Genomic DNA, 17772 nt, shown 5'->3' on the forward strand with positions numbered 1-17772 from the left:
TAAAATAAAAACCCAATGAGAAAATTCTAGCCTGCGGTTAATTATTTTGAATTCCAAATTCTATGTTTGGTTTTTTTCTGACAGTATGGTGTGTATCTCAGAAAGCACACTGCTTATATGTGTTGCCAGATTGCAGTCTCTAAACAAGATGGTGAAGGTGTAATTGCAGTCTGAGACAAATTTACCCCAGGAATTCTATTTGAATTTATCACCTGTATTCTTTCTTTGTGTATTTGGAGGGGAAGTTTTCCAATGATGATTCCCTTATTCGGTGTGGTCCATTAGTTTGCTAAATGCATTATGTTTATTTTTTTGAAATTGCAGCTTGGAAAAGAGCACATTTTTGCATGTTAAGGTTCCATGTAATAACTTAGGGCAGGCTCTCAAATGTACATAGCATTGATAGTAAATGATTTTCTGTGGCACTAAATGCTGTGCACTGGAGGTGGGAAATGAACATTTGGAAAAGTACAAATCTAGGTAAAAACCCAGCACAATAATGCTTGCTACAAATGTGGGAGTTGCTGAGCAAGAAGCAACATTCCTTAAGTCTAGTGCAGGAAAAACTGGAGGAGTTAAGATGAAGTACAGATTTTCTTCTAATCAAATCCAGAAGACATGCCGTAAACCTTATTCTAAATAGATCCACTAAATTTGCAGCATGAACATGACAGGCAGGCAAAATTGTGGATTTGATCACTTTAAAACCTGTGGATTCCTGGGGTTTTGGCTTCATCAGAGGCTTTGAGAAAAGACATGCTGCAAATTGCTGAAGGGTGTTACCAAACCAAGTTGCCAAGAGTTTAGTCTGCCTCAGTAATACAGAGAGCAGCTGGTTGCGTTAACTCCCAGTTAATTACCTCTTCATTTACGCAATCACTCCATAGTTTGTTCAGGGCAAGGTTAACTGGAGATTTTAGTGCTCAAATCATTGAATTGAGTCACTTGCTGTAGAAAATAAAGGCTGAAAAGATATAAAAACCCTCATCATTATCTGTTTTTCTTTACAAAGTCATTTTGTAATAGGCCTATAACAATTGTATAAGAGTGTTGGGTTTGCAACAATACAATATATTCAAATCCTTTTCTACCTGAAACTGACATGCAGAAACCTTGGGGGTGATTAAATGCTATGCTAAGTCTTACTGGGCCAGATTCTGACATTGTTTCCCACACTGAGTAGCACAACACTCCACAAACAGCCCCTGTAATATAAATGACAGACCTTGTAGGGGAAGATCAAACTCAACATGAGAGAGAATGTCAGAATCTAGCCCATTGTCAGCTATCTGAGATGGAAAATGACCATATGGGCCATCTTCTCTATCCCATCTAATTCAGGTTGTCCACTACAGTCATATTCTCAAGTGCTTTGTTTGGTCTATTTTAAATGACTCACGTTATATGGCATTTATCACTTTCCTTGGAAGAACAGGGTAAAATTAAGGTATTTTCCATTACTCAATCAATATCACCCCTTTAGATCACCTTAATCAATTTCTCTTCTTCCTTGGTATTTATGACCAGCATGCATACCTGTGTATACAAAACAAAGCTACATGTTCCTATAAAGCTCTCTCCCACAAACATCAGTTCTTATTGCAAGGGGGGAGGCTCTCAGAGCCCAAGCATGAATGTCTACACAGCAATTTTTAGCCCCACAGCCAGAGCCCGGCAAGCCCGAGACAGCTGGCGCAAGCCAGCCACGGCCATGTTGCAGGTCTTTTATTCCAGTGTAGATGTACCTATAGAGTTTGAGGGTATTGAGAGATCGCATTTAGGTCTGGCTGATGGAGAAGCCATGAAATTCATTTAAGGTTGGGATTCAGACTGACACTCCCCCTGCAATTTCTACCAGGAAATGTATAACATTCATTACTTTATAAAAGCATAACCCAAACATTTCAAAACTTTATAAAAGTTTAGAGTTCTTTTTGATTGAAATTTTGGACAAAGACTTTTGATGGCTTCTTATTTTATAGAATCAATTCACCCTTCCCTAACAAAGCAACTTTGAGGATTGTTTATTTTTTCTTTTTAATTCGGTGTACAGAGTTGGGGGCCCTCGGAATCTTCTATGAACCTCTGAGAATTCTCTTCCTCTTCTTCTCCCCCCCCCACCATTTTAACCATTCACTCATTCTCATAATATCCATATTGTAACCATCATCCTTTCAGCCAAGTAGGATCAAGTTTCTGTGAGATTCCCTTTGGAAGAAATCATTGGGGCTCTTTCATCAGATGATGAACAAAGCAAAGATTTTCCTATCCCTCAAGGGATATATATGTTCCCTCCACAGCCTTCCTAACCCTGGCTGGCATCTGGAGTGAAAGACCAGGTCTATGACAAACCAAGATATCGAAATGGGCAGGCATGTTACCAAGCTCTGCCCCCACTAGGCTAGCCTAATTCCTTAATTTTTTTTTAAAAAGGGTTTGGTTGTTATAAACAGCCTACTCCCCTAAAAGCGTCAGTGGTACAGTCCTCATTAGCCATTCCACTGCATGAACAAACATCTGTTTTCTAAAAATAGCTACTGGAATATTCAGCCAATTTTGTAATTCAACTGTTCTTAGGTTCTTAATATTAGAAGTTATAACAAGTCTGGGTGAAATGACATATTCACAGATTTGACATCAACAATCAGCCAGAAAACTCCATGGGTGTGAAGAGTTACAAAATCATTTTGTTTAGGAATGTATCAGCCCATTACAATAAAAAATGGATATTTCCCTGCTTGTATTTTTTGTTTCCTCAGAACCCCCCTCTCATCTCAGCAGAAGGCAACAATAAGACAGAAAGATGTATTTCACGTCACATCTGGCAATTATATTCTGTAGCAGTTCCAGGTTGGTCCTTTGGTAGGAATGGCTAAACTCTCTAGTTTTTGCACAGTAGAAATTACATATACATTTCCAAGAAACTTTTCTGCAGACATTGCCAACTCTAGCTGACACTTCTTCAGCTTTCACATTCTTGGTAAGATTGGGGTGGCCATTATTTGTTTGGAATACCTCGCAGGTAAACTGAGGATGCCTCAGAAAATGTGGCTAATAATTTGAAAGCTCTTTTAGCTCTGTCAGTACTGAAGCAATGTCCCAGCTTGGCATAGGGGGTACTGTGCAGCTGAAAGTGCCTTCTTTGCCTTGAGATCTTAAAGCAAGGTCTTGACCTCTTGGCAAAGGGTCCCGAGGTCTTTGCAAACAACTCTCATCTCAGGTCTGACAAGCTCAATGCACCAAACACTTGTCTTGCAGAGTATTTATTCATAAAGGGTAACATGTAAGCTATCCACAGAAAGCTCGTAACTTATCAAAACTCATAAGCATTGTGAGATGTACGTACAAGTAAAATTTAAGGGATAATGTAACTACACTGAAAGTATGTCTTGGAGTAAAAGTTAGTCAGCACAGAGGCTAATATGTGTCTGTGATGGCCCATTCAAGCTGGTGGTTAGCTGGTGATGTAATGCAAGGCTTAATTAACTATCCTTGTTCCATTCTAAGACTATCAATGGAAGACCATCAGAAGTGCCTGCAAACAATCGAAACCAGTTGGAGGTAAAAAAGGAACATTACAACAGAGGTGGTCTCCTTGTCTATGAACAGAAACAAACGACCATTTCAGTACAACATAGGGTGGGAAAAACATTTTGTATCCTTTTACTGAGGAAACATCTTGTGGAGTTGGGGATGTTTTCATGAAAGTTTGGATCCTGGTTTCTGTGAAACCAGCCAGCTCTGCAACAGATTGAATTTTGGGAGGAAAACCTACTTTATTTGATAGGAAAGGTAACCACTCATAAGTGCATATCCTAGTTCATGTTTTAGGATTGGTTTTGTATTGTAACCATTTGTTTTCATCATGCTTCCTTGTTTCTAGATGAACCTTTATTCGTTCCTTAAATAAACCTACTTATGTTTAATTATAAGTGCTCAAGTGCCGTGAGATTTTACAGGAGTGGCGATTTAAGGTAAAATTGGTAAACTGGGGTACAGTGCTCCTTTGGGGGCAGAGAATATGGGATTTCTCTGGGTAGCCAGTGTCAGGGGCTGGATATCACAGGGGAACACTTCAAGGAGACTCCAGCACTGGGGTCCACCTCATGTTAATGTGCTAGGCAAAGACAGGGCTGGTATAATCAAGAGGAGAGCGTGTGAGTGGCTGAAAGGCTGGAGGTGTTAGGGAGTTAACACCCTATTACCACAAGCAAGACTCCTTCCTGCTGGAGGCAGGGAGTAACAAGGTGATTCACAGTCCTGGGTACCCTGGGAACTGCCATGTTGATTACTTATGCCATAGCACTTTTCACAAGAGTTGGGGGTATTAGCCCAAGTGTCTTGTCCAGATTTTAGTCTGCCTATTACTCATACTCAGGGTCTAATTTCAATCAGATACAGTATTTCTGAGTATTTATTTCAACTCATGTGCTCTGTACTTGTTCACAAGCCAAAGATAACCAACTACAATGCATCAAACCCAACCCATATATTCCTTTCCCAGACATATTGGTGTATTGTGGCCTTTCAGTGTATCCTGAAGCTCAACACATTGAAGCTATTTCCATCCAACATGGTGAGAGTAGTTTCCAACGTTGAAGACCGCTCAGAGAGAGAATCTGGTTAGCTTCCATTACTTTTATATGGAAAGGGATTTGAGCGACCTGAAGAAGAGCTCTGTGGAGCTCGAAAGCATGTCTCTTTCACTAACAGAAGTTGGTCCAATAGAAGGTATCACCTCACCCACCTCGCCTGACTTCATTGATGGCAACTGTGACAATACAGCATGATGCGAAGGGCGTCGCTCAACATATCTAGGGCTTTAGAGGTTGAACTCTTATGAGCTCTCTGGAAGCCAGTGTAGATCTCAGAACTCTGGTGTCTCACACTCCCAGCAAGATCCACTGCTTGCTATGTGAGCTGTTTCAGTTTCCAGGTTGGATTTCTAAAGTGCTCTCTCTGTAGCCATCTAATTTGGTGGTGACAAAGGCATGGATCATGGTACCAAGGTCTGCATCTAAAACAAAACACAAACACATACAAAACCAGCCAGTCTTCTAGCCAGGCACAGAAGGGAAAAGCTATCCTTCCAAACTGTGGCTATACATTTAAATGCAGCTCCGGATCCAGCTATGGTTCCAGGCGCTGAACACCACTAAGAAATGACGGGTATGAATCTTCAATGTGAGGATCAACTACAATCTCTGCCATGCCTTCTGGCCACCCTGGTAGCATCACATGATTAGTCTGGATTGAACTCATCTGGATTGAACTTCAGTGAGCCAATTCTTACTCCATCTTCATTTTTTGCTGCTCCAGCAGACCCCAAAGGCCGTACAACTGGTATATGAGTTGGCAAGATGTGGACACAGAGTTCATGGAGGGGCTTGTTCACGGGCTGGGAGAATGGGCTTAATCCACCCAACCCCCTGCAGACATCCCCAACCTCTTACATGTGCTTGGGGAAAGCATATGGCCCAAGATTTCGGTAGTTCTTTGGGGGCTCTTTTATGACAGACGGTATGGTATCATGCATGATGATGATGATGATTAGCTTGTCCTACGCTGCATCACACTGTCTGTTCATTTATGGTACACAATGTATCCCGTGGTCTGCGAGTTGTGGTATTGCAGTGTGCACTTTGGAATGACAATCTAACAGGAGCTTTCTGATGTGTGGTTAAATGCACATTTCTTTTCAAACTGTGTATTTATGCCAGTTAGTAGATCTGCATAAAGACTTAGACTGCTGCAAATTTCATAGGGCCATGCCCCAACACGGATCACTTTCCAATTTCATTCCCCTCAGGATGCTATGTCAACGTCTCCCAGTTCCATTAATCTTGTGTTTTACCATCTGAAGGCCTCCAGCTCTCTCCGCTCCCTCCAACATGTGACAGTGTTTCTCCTCAAGCGCTGACAAGTGCTGTTTCTCATTCTGAGGCGGAGCTGCTCCCTCTTGTAAGAACCACATGCAGTTTTAAATAATACTTATTCATCAGTAATGGCTATAGTAAGCCAGCTCTGGATTTCCATGCTGAGGTACTGATGTGTTTTACATCCCTTTCCTTTCTCAAAAGGGATTTTCTGTCTCCGAACACTAAATATGAGAAGCATTTTTCAAATTCTTTGACAGAATGCTTTTAACATATCAGTAGGGTTAATAAATCTCTTCCATTTGTCCCATTCACTTTTACCCTTAATGAAGAATTGATCAGGAACAAGCCGGGCTTGTGAGGGAGGGCTCTGTTTCTAAGGCTGAAGTGAAAGTGATATATTATGCTCCGGGGCTCGGATACAAACAGGTTTGCTTGAAGCAGTGGACCACTCACTCCTGAGAGCCTTCCTCGGAAAATAAGGAAACTTGAAAAAAAGAGTCTTATAATTATGCCAGAGCACCAGCATGTCAGCATTCTCCATTCTCTGAAGCTTTCAGACAGACTTTTATTTTCTGTTGCTTGCTCTAAATGTGAATATTGGCTCATTCTAGAGCAGGAGCAACTGGTTGGATCCAAGTGATCATCCATTTACAGATAGAGATGAGACCAAACCAAAGCCCCAGTAGTTCTTAAAATTGAGATGTTCAGATCCAGACCAGGGGATGAGGATTATTGCCAAAGAGGCTTTTATTTTTCTAACAGGTCAAACTGGATTCCCAGATCCAAGACACATCCAAGTGTTTAATTTCTGGTTCTGAATGCTGCCTCTTGCATTCCTTTCCATGTTCAAAGTTTTGTAGGGTGTTTTAGTCATTCACACCGGATTACAGTAATCAGCTCCCATCTATATGCTTTGACATTCTCTCAAATTAGAGTGCCAACTCATTTACATTTAAGATTCCAGACACATCTCTGAAAACACCCTTATCTCACAAGTGGGTTACAGGCACACATGGTAATTTAAACCAGGACAGCTCAACAAAGTGTCTCCCTTCAAAGTCAGTCTTGAGCTAGAAAAGAATGTCACTCACTATAACTTTCGTATTAACTTTTAAATCAGTATTATTTTGAATGACCTAATTTTTTTGTAGTATGAGAGAACCTGTGTGGAACGTTTTAGCATGATCAAGGCTCGAACCTCAAGCTGCCACGACAGGGCCTCGCACTACAGTATAATTCCAGTTATCTAAATTCCTTTTATCTGGTGTTTTAGTAGACTCAATGACATTTTTTTGTTCTTCTTCTTAATGAAATAAAGTATTAAGAAAACATCAGTGTTACTCCCTTCATTCCTTATATTTCTATATCAGTGAAAATGCCTCTCAAAATAGCACTTCCGTTTATCTGATCATCTGGTTATCCCAAAGTTTTGGATGTCCCCCGAATCATTTGGATAAATCAGAATGCACTGTATTTAGATGTTCTATTCTTAGACTCACTATCATTTAAAGGAACAGATCACGGAGCGAGGACATTTGTATGAACGGCTTTGTGAAACAAACCAATTTACATAGGGAAGGAGCCAAAGCCCATTGAAGTCAAACATAAACATCTAACATCATAGTTAGGTTAACTAAGGTTCGGGGAGGAAATTAGGCCAAATCTTGAGGCTTTTTTACTCAGTCCTTTGTCAAGCAAAACTCCCAAAGCTCCTTGGTGATTTAGGAGCCTCAATCAGTGTCAAAAGCAACTTAGGCATTTAGGAACCTACGTCCCATTGACTTTCCGTGAGAAAACTGAAAATCTGGCCAATAATGAAAATTAAGTAACAACTGAGGAAAGGCCTCTGTCTTTGGCCTATCCTTTGAGAAAGATTTTTCCTTTTTAAAAGAAAAGTACATACACACAAACACCCGCACAGAAGAATTTTCAAATATGCCTGAAGATCAAGTGTTGCCATAGTTAAAACATCAAATATCCTGCAAGTAGAACACATTCAGAGTGACCAGACAGTGAATGTAAAAAATTGGGATGGGGTGGGGGTGTAATAAGAGCCTATATAAGAAAAAGATCCAAAAATAGGGACTGTTCCTATAAAATCGGGACGTCTGGTCACTCTAAACAGATTAAAGGGCCTGGTAGCACTGTGGGGGTAATTTCAATCACATGCTTGTTAGGTTAAGGATGCAATACTAGATGCAAGCATCAGTGTCAGGACAGATGAGGAGACAATTTGCAGTCACCGTCTGAGTCAAAGTCAGCCCTCAGGACTCTTCCAACATGAGCCCCATTACAGTTGCTCCGATGGGGCTTTGTGGGGATGGAGAACTGTCCAAGGAATGCTGCTATAAGAGCCGGTGATTATGTGATTGCCAAAAGCTTTGGTGGCACAATAAGATCACCAGTGATGGACATAAACTGAATATTCAACCAGACCCCCCGCCCCCTTAAAGACCTAGTTAGAGAACAATCTGGGTGGTGCTTGATCTGCAAGGAGGCTACGTCCCTTTGGGATTTGCCATGATGATGAGACCTGCCACAGGATAGATTCATCCTGGCCATACCTGCTCCCCTCTATTATCAAGCCCTTCTCTTTCCCTCCTACCCCCTGCATCCATTGGTCCCATGCTCTGGGATGGGGCTGCTACAGAGGTGGTGCAGAAGCTGTTGGAGCTGGCTCTGCACATAAGCTCTGGAGCTCTATTCAGGGGGCATTCCTAATGGGGTGGAGGAAGAAAGTGACACAGAGCAATAATGAATTCTGCCCCTTTTCTCTTATTTTTCTGCATAGCACCATGAACATTAGGGGCCTTGCATAAATAATGAGTAGTAATGACATCAGGTTAGATAGATTTTCTATAAATAGTCTGGGTCCTGTTGAAGTAAGTAGGAGTTCAGCAACTGGCTGCAGTATTCCCAGAGTCAAGCCCATTGGGTCCATTGTATATTGCTGCTTTGATGGTGAAATTCACATGGGGTGGTCTTGTTTGCATTGGTCTCAAATGTTTAAAACCTAACAAAACTGAACTTGAAAAGCGGAGCTCTAGTTAGCCCCTCTGATACCAAAGTCCTGATTTTATAGGATGTGTTTTCATAAATGTAAAATTTCCCCTCTCCCTAAAATCTGTGATGAGGACAATGGTGTTCAGATTAATTAATAATTGGATTAAAAAAAAGAGACCTTGGAAAGTTTACAGCTTCGTCCTCTGCATATGGCAAACATCTGGAGAACCCATCAGGCTTTTCATTCATTGTCCTCACCTTCTCCGCAGCTCTGTGTGTGTGCTACTCAGTGCCAAAGTGAGCATGTGTAACAATTAGAAGCAAAATCTTCGCACAAGTGTCTTGCAAATAAGGAATTTTTCTTGGAGCTATTGCCATTAAACTCATTTGCTAGGTGCAGCAGTGCTCCCTTAGAGGGGAATAAAGAATTGATACTCCAATCCTATATATATTTGTTTGTTCTCCTATAGAAATATAGACCAGGTTCATATACTATTTCAAGACTTCTCCCCATGCTTAGCTTTAAGCATATGAGTAGTTCCATGGCAATTGCATGTTGCATAGCATATTGAAATGAGACTACTTATATGCATATAGTTAAGCATGGTTACACATCTTTCCAGGGCCATTAGGGTTATTTAATGGCTACCTGGAAGGGAATAGACTAGTGGGGTATTGCAGGGATCAGTATTTGGACTAGTCTTATGTAATGTTTCCATTATTGAAATGGAAAAATGAGTAAACCGCATGCTAATGAAATTAATTGGTTTTACTACATTGGAAGGAGTTCTACCTAGCAGTGAGGATAAAGGAAATAATATAATGGGATCTATAACACTAATTTATACTTACAGTCTTTTATCATCTCCTCCTCTTCAGGTCCCATCCATCAGCTTAGCAGTGATGAACGGGCCAAATGAAGTCTTTCCACCATTTTGTCTTGTACCAGCTTCATGTCTTCATTCATCTTTTTGTTCCATGTCATTCTTCAGTGTCTTTCCAATGCATCCTCTCTTTCTAGTTCCTTCTAGTTCTAATGTGTATCACCATGTATGGTATCCTTGAAACATGTCCAAACCATTGCAGTCATCTTTCTTGAATCTTTTGAAACAGAGTTATTTCTTGCCCTAGCTGTTTTCTTTTCTTATCACTTCATTTTTTGCAGACTTGAAATTCTCAGTAGATCCCTAAGACAGTTAATTTCTGCAATCAATATAGTTCACTTGTCAGCTTTTCTCATACTCCAACACCCCTACCATGTAGCAGTATCTGCATGATAATTACCTCATATAATCTAATTTTTGTTTTTATTAAAATGTCTTTAGTCTTCAAGATCTTGCAAAGTTTCCCAAATGCAGTAGCAGCTAATCTGATTCTTCTATTCTTCTAGACTAGACCTCCAAGGTACACAGTTTTTTCCAGTTATTCTAGTTCTTTGTATCCACCTTTGATTATCTCTTCCTCTCATCTTCCAATTGCCATAATTTTTGTCTTCTCCGTGCTGATCTTCAGTCCAAATTTGTCTGCTTTCCCAGTCTTTGTCAGTTATTCTCTGTCAATCTTCCTTGGTCAGTCAATATTCTCTGCGAATCTAAGATTATTCACTGTCCTCCTTCACAACATTGACTTTTCTCATTGTGTCTCTCAGTGCTTACAGCCATTACTACTTCGACTACTAAGTTGAACAAATCTGGCAATAGTGTGCGACCTTGTCCCACTCCTACAATCACCCTGAACCATTCTGTCAGCTTCTTGTCTACTCTCACTGCACTCATCAACTTGCTGTAGATGTTTTCTATCAGCTTCATCAATTTCTCAAGACTTGCCATAACCAACAAATGCTGTCAAAAGCCTGTTTCAACTCTATAATGCTGCTGTAACAGGTTCAGTTGTGTTCTGTGTACTTCTCTGATCCCTGCCTTACCACAAATAGCTGATCTATTGTAAAAAGAACAGGAGTACTTGTGGCACCTTAGAGACTAAGTTAATTGTATTTCAGCATATTGCATTTTTTTCCTCCTGCTGCTGATAGCTCATCTCAATTGATTGGCCTCTTACAGTTGGTATGGGTACTTCCACCTTTTCATGTTCTCTGTATGTATAAATATCTTCTGTCTGTGTGTTCCGTTCTATGCATCCGAAGAAGTGAGCTGTAGCCCATGAAAGCTTATACTCAAATAAATTTGTTAGTCTCTAACCATTCAGTCTCTGTTTAAACCTAAGTTAATTGTATCTAATTTGCATATTGCATCCGAAGAAGTGAGCTGTGGCACCTTAAAGACTAACAAATTTATTGTAGCATGAGCTTTCGTGAGCCACAAGTACCCCTGTTCTTTTTGTGGATACAGACTAACACGGATGCTACTCTGAAACCTGATCTATTGTACTTCATCCTGGTCTAAATCTGGCCTGTTCTGCAAGCACCGCTTCCATATCTCTCTTTATTCTCTTCTGCAGCTTCTTGTTGAATATCTATCCTGGCACATTCAGTAAGCTGATTCCTCTGCAGTGCTGACACTCACTCTTATCTCCTCTTTTACAGATCAGTACTACGATCACTTTCCCATTTGCTTGGCACCTGCTCTTGTTTGTGAATCTTCTCAAATAGCTTGTGCATTGCCTTTACTGGGTGTGCCTCACCTGCCTGCTGCAGCTCTGTGGTTATGCTGTCATTTCCCAGCACCTTTTTCTTTTTCAAACTTTCTATTGAGATCTTTACTACTTCTAAAAATTCTGGCATCTGCTCTCCCACATTTGTATTGGGAAGTTTCTCCAAGATTGTTTCATCTACTGCGTTCTACTCTTCAAAATATTTTTTCTATTGTTTATTCCTTGCTTGTTCATCTTTATTTGCTTGTGCTTATCTTTCACTGCTGATATCTTCAATTTATATGTCCCATTTGGTTCTCTTCATGTCATCATCTTTTTTTATACTGTTCACTTATCCAGTTGCTTCTGTCTCTCTTCACTTTCCATTTTATATCTCTAGCCAACCTACTGTACCCAGCTCTTAAACTTGTATCTTCTTTTTTTAATTCTCCTTTGGCTTCTTATGCTTGTCACTCAACTGCAGCACATAATCCATTACCTGCCATGTTTGTTTGTTTGTTTTGTTTTTGCCTTGTAGCCCAACAATTGTTCAGCCATTCCCATAATCCCCTTTTTTACACTGTTCCATTTCTTTTCATTGTTCATTTTTTTTCTTTCACCAGAGATGTGATTTTCCCCCCTTGGTTTCTTCGTATTCTTTCCTGATTTCTGGCTCTTCCAATGTCATAGATCTTAGTTCTCAGCACTCTTTTGTTTGCTCTCAACCTCACTGATGCCAGCACTAATTTATGCTCTGATCCAATATTCATCACAAATGATTTGCATGACAACACACTTGATTTCCATCTGATTCACAAGTGTGAGGTTGATAAAGTTCTTCATTTGCCCACCAGGTGATATCCAAGTCCACTTCCTCTGCAACTTTCTTTGTGGAAATCGCATGTTTGAAATCAACATAGGCAGAAATTTAGTAGCCTTTCTCTTCTTTTGTTTTCTTCATCAAGTCTGAATCAGCCAATTGCTCTAGCCCAGGAATTCCAGTCCAATCCAACTTTTCCATTAAAATCTCCCATCACCAATATCATATCTTGCCTTGAACATTCTTGCATTGTTCTGTAGGTCTTTATAAAATTCATCAATTTCTTAAGTGCTGCTAAGGTTGGCATATATACTTGTACTACCGTGACCATACCAGGTTTACTTTTCAGTCTCGTCGTCAAGATACAAGGAGATATCAGGTTAAATGCCATAAGAACCCAGCTTGTATTTGGCTTTAGCACCAATGCAACTCATCTTGGTGTCCACCATCTTCTCTTCCTGACATCAATATGCTATGCTGACCTTTGTTTTCCCATCTTCTTTCATATAAACTGATAATTTCTGCCTGATATCTTTTCAACTTGCATATCATTATTCCTAGTGCTCCTTCCTGATACAGTGTTCTTATGTTCTAGGTTCCGATAAATGTCTTATCCTTCAAGCTGATCATGTAATTGCCTGTTGTGCCTGTTGCTGTGTTTGTCTTTGTTCTGATTGCATACTTTTCACCCCTGCGTTGGTTTTTGAGCAGTGAACATGGACACGGCCCTTGTTTGTCCGGGTGATGATGACCGAGTCAGCATGCTTTTGTTTCTCTTTCCGTTCATGTGGTTTCTATGGTCCAATATTTGCCAAGTGTCCACCCATGAGTCCTTGGCTTTGTGATTGACCAATATATCACAATCCATCTGCAATACTCTTATAAGCTATCCACCAGCTTGCTCCAGCACCTTTCAGTCAATGATATACATTGGAAGTTATTTTGCTGGCATTGTTGCAGGAGACACTGTGCACTTGGAGAGCCAGATGTGCCATTCCACTAACGGTTGTTGTTGATAGCTACCCTCACTAGTTGTATCATGCCAGATGAGGCAGGGTCCTGGGGTGGGGTGCTGCAGTGCACATATAGCTACTTGGACCTACTAATGAGAGTTGAGTGAGTCACCAGGACCAAGCATATAACCCCTTGTAGGTGCGGTGGTCTACACTGTCTTTTGAATTCACCCCATGCACCTCAGCAAGTTTCATCTGCAGATCTCAAATTACCTTACAAAGATGGGTCAGTATTATTTATCCTGCTATGACAGGGTAATTGAGGTTCAGACTGATTAAGTGACTTGTCCAAAGTCATACGAGACTAATTCAGAACCCTGCCCCTTTACCCACAGTTGGCTTAGAGAGTGTAGAAAATGGGCAAAAATTTTTTTAAAAAAATCATTTTTTTAAATAATTACAGTTAATACGTCTGGTCAAACATAGTGCAAAATTGATAATCAATGGATGGGAGAAACCTAGAAACAGTAATGCTGAGGAAGACTTGGTGGTGATAGAAGGTAGCAAATTAGCCATTAGTTTGTCTTCAAATATTTGGACTGTGAAACATCAAGATAAAGAGGAATCCTTGTTGGTAGCACCAGGGACCATAATTAGAAGGAATGGAATGAAATTCAGAAAAGGAAAAATCTAGTCTTAAATATCAGAAAAAATGTCAAGTCGTATTGATGCCAATATGTATTGGGTTATAGAAGAATCTTGTCAGATAAGTGATAAAAGCTCTATCGTTTAGGAAATTTAAAATTAGATTGTTCTATAGGGAATTAATCCCCAATTGGAAAGGAAATAGATTAGATGATCTAATAGACTTTTCATTTCTAGCTTCCATGATTCTGTAATTCTATGATACTTTTCTATTGCTTTGCATGTGAAAAGAGCTTCCATGCATGGCATTTCTTCTTAAAGGTCTGGCAATTATAAATTACTATTTAATATTTCAATATCAGATGATTGATTTTTGCACTCTGTGCATCTTCTCACCTTTGTTAGGGAGGGAGGTACATATGCTATGAGGAGAACAAAGATTTTAAACACAGTTGGAAATTAGTCATAGCCCGGCCCTAAAGGAATCAATTACTGAGCTTTGGAGTTTCATCTATTTTTAGTGGCCAAAGACTGTTCCAAGGTTAAAGGATCATGTAATTCTGAGGGAAGGTGGAGAGAATATTTGTCCTCACTGGAGCAAATCCAGTAGGATTTCAGAATAAAAGGTCAGTTGAACAAGGTGAATGGAAGGGAGAAGAGATTTCTGTGACACAGCTGTTCTTGAAAACAGAAAATTGGGTGGCAAGCCAGAGTTCCTTAGACTCTATCCCACTGAAGCATTTCTCAGAGTGGTGGAATGGAACAAATGTGCAGTCATATTTAAGGAATTGGACCACCTACATCTTAACAAATCACAGATCCGCAAATTGACATTAATGAAGCCATTTATAAAAATTTTAAATTCAGCTGGAAAAATAGAATAAACGCTAAAACACTGGCTTACTTGTTCAAAACAGCTTCTTAAAGCCACATTTGATATGTTTGCTGGAGAAAAGAACAGAAAGGAAAAAAGTTGCCTAACAAAATATACCTAAACCAGTAACTTTCTTCAATGTGTTTCTGGCCAACAATGGTACAATTTGGTTTATATGAAGCTGTTCATTAGGGACAAAAAGGTTTTGCATGCAAAAAGAAAATTCTAAATTTTGTCATTTGCTGGCAAAGTGAAAATTCGGGCTCGGGGAAGACATTTGTGTATCCATTTGCTTGAGATGAAAATTTCTGTAAGGGTTACTAAGGACAGAAGATCTATTACACAATAGTGATGGTTAAACTGAGGAAATGTTGATGAATCAATTTTGAGAAGCATTCAGATAGTATCGGAACCTCATTGCCCTTTCCCTGTTTTTACATAATAAAAATAATTTTATTTTTTACCTGAGCAATTTTTGTGGGGAGACAAGGCCGGTAACTCACAATGGAGAGGAAGAAAAGGAATTTTGCCTAAAATTACCTAGTTTTACTAAATATTATATAACTTTTCCAAATTTTTCAAACTTTATTCCACAAAGTGGGCAGGTGGAGATAACTATGTAAAAAAAGACCAGAAAAACCCCCAAGTTCATGAAAGTGTGAACTAGCATTTGCGTGTCTAAGTTTTAGCTTTTTGCATTGACTAATATGCTATGCACACAGATTCTCTTTGCACCTGCCAATGTCTGCACAGTTACATATATTCATTTTGAATGTGCAAGTGGGCCTTGAATCTTTCAGAAGTGTTCCCTGTATTTCTGAGGTATAAGACAGAGATGCCATTGTTCTTCCTTTAAGTCAATGGTTCTCAAACGGGGACCGTCGCTTGTTCAGGGAAAGCCCCTGTGGGCCGGGCCGGTTTGTTTACCTGCCAGGTCCACAGATTCGGCTGATTGCAGCTCCCACTGGCTGCGGTTCGCCACTCCAGGCCAATGGGGGCTGCGGGAAGCGGCGGCCAGCAAATCCCTTGTCCTGTGCCGCTTCCCACAGCCCCCATTGGCCTGGAGCGGCGAACCGCAGCCAGTGGGAGCCGCGATTGGCCGAGCCTGTGGACCCAGCAAGTAAACAAACCAGCCCAGCTGTCCAGGGGCTTTCCCTACATATGCGGCGGCCCCAGTTTGAGAACCACTGCTTTAAGGGCTACTTTTAATGGATACACATTGGTACTCTAGAGTAGTCATAAATATGCCCTTTAATCTCTTTGCTGTTCTCTAATTTAGCTCCTTTAGTATCAACTAGACCAGGGTTTCTCAAACCTCATTGCACCGTGACCCCCTTCTGACAACCAAAATTACTTCACAACCCGAGGAAGGGGGACCGAAGCCCAAGCCGCACCACCTTGGGCAGGGGGGGGTGCCAAAGCTTGAGGGCTTCAGCCCTGGGCAGTGGGGCTCAGACTTTGGTGTCAGCCCCAAGCCCCAGCATGTCTAATGCCAGCCCTGGCGACCCCACTGAATCCCGACCCACAGTGTGAGACCAGTTGAACTAGACTATTCTTTCCAAAATCTATCACTGGATCCATTAGGGGAAAAATTCAGGGAAATATTCTTATAGTGGGAAAAGTGAATTTATTCAACCAGGTGTAACTTCAAAATGGCTAAACTGATTTAGAAACAATTTTCCACCAATAAAATATCACCTTTGGACTGAGATAAAGAATGGAAACTTTCAGATCAAAAGGAGTTTGTTCAGAAAGTTTTAAGTAACTGAAAATGCTGGTGAATGTGGGGAGATATTAGAATGGAAATAATGCCAGTTCAAACTTCACTGCTGAAGAGTACTCTTTTTCATACATATAATAAACTACATTGGAAGTAGATTGAGGGAGCAATTTAAACAACGCAAAGGACTTTACTTAATTTATACACCCCCAAGCTGGTGGTAGTGCTTAAAACATTCCCACTTTGCCCTGTATAACTAATATATATATGAAATGTACATAATGGTAAAAGACAAAAACACTGTATCACCTGTGGGCGAACATTTTTCATGAAGTGATCACTCCATATCTGACCTCTCAGGTCTCATCCTCAAAGGAAACTTGCACAACACCATCAAAAGACAAGCCTGGAAGTTTACATTCATAAATTTGCTAGATACTAAAAAATTATGGACTGACTAGAGACACTGGATTTATGGCCAACTACAACAATCTATAATAACCCACTAACCCTCCCCCCCCCACACACACACATACACCCCAGCTTTTTTCCTCTGCTCCTCCCCACCACCACCATGGGGGAGGTGTTAACTGGCCACTTAACACGTATTACAAGGGACCATTCAAGGTGAACTATTTATGCTAAAAAATCTGTTCCACTTGTATTTAGCAGTGACACCTGAGTACCTTGCCCAGACCCAAAGAAGAGCTCTGTGTAAGCTCTGAAGCTTGTCTCGTTCACCAACAGAAGTTGGTCCAATAAAAGATATTACCTCACTCACCTTGTCTCTCTAATATTCTGGGATCAACACAGCTACAACACTGCATGCATTAATATACATACCTATACATGAATAGTACTTCTGTATTTCTCTTATTCTATGAGCCATATATAATAGTGGATCTGTTAAGATTAAATGCATGAATATATGGGAATCTATTTTATTATATGCAATTTTCCTGCATTGTCAGAAAAGAAAAGATTTACTTTTGCAATGCTATGGTCTGCTGTATCAGAGGGGAAAGGGGAGAATTTATCCTGTCTTCCTTTATTTTCTTTTGAAACTTTTGGCTCGTAAATTTAGAGGCTCCCAAAAGACACACACTCTCTCCCAGTGTTGTGATACATTTTGGTATTTAAGCTGAAGGTAAGGCTTTTTTGTGTAGTAGATTTTATTATTCTAAGGAGAGTATTTAACCCTCTTCCCATGACTGGGACTCAACAAGGACTTTATACAATCTAACAGCCAAGTTTCAAAGAACACCACTTATTCTTTGTTCGTTACACCT

Source organism: Mauremys reevesii, linkage group 16 (genome assembly GCF_016161935.1).
Source record: "Mauremys reevesii isolate NIE-2019 linkage group 16, ASM1616193v1, whole genome shotgun sequence".
In the NCBI taxonomy this organism is placed as follows: Eukaryota; Metazoa; Chordata; order Testudines; family Geoemydidae; genus Mauremys; species Mauremys reevesii.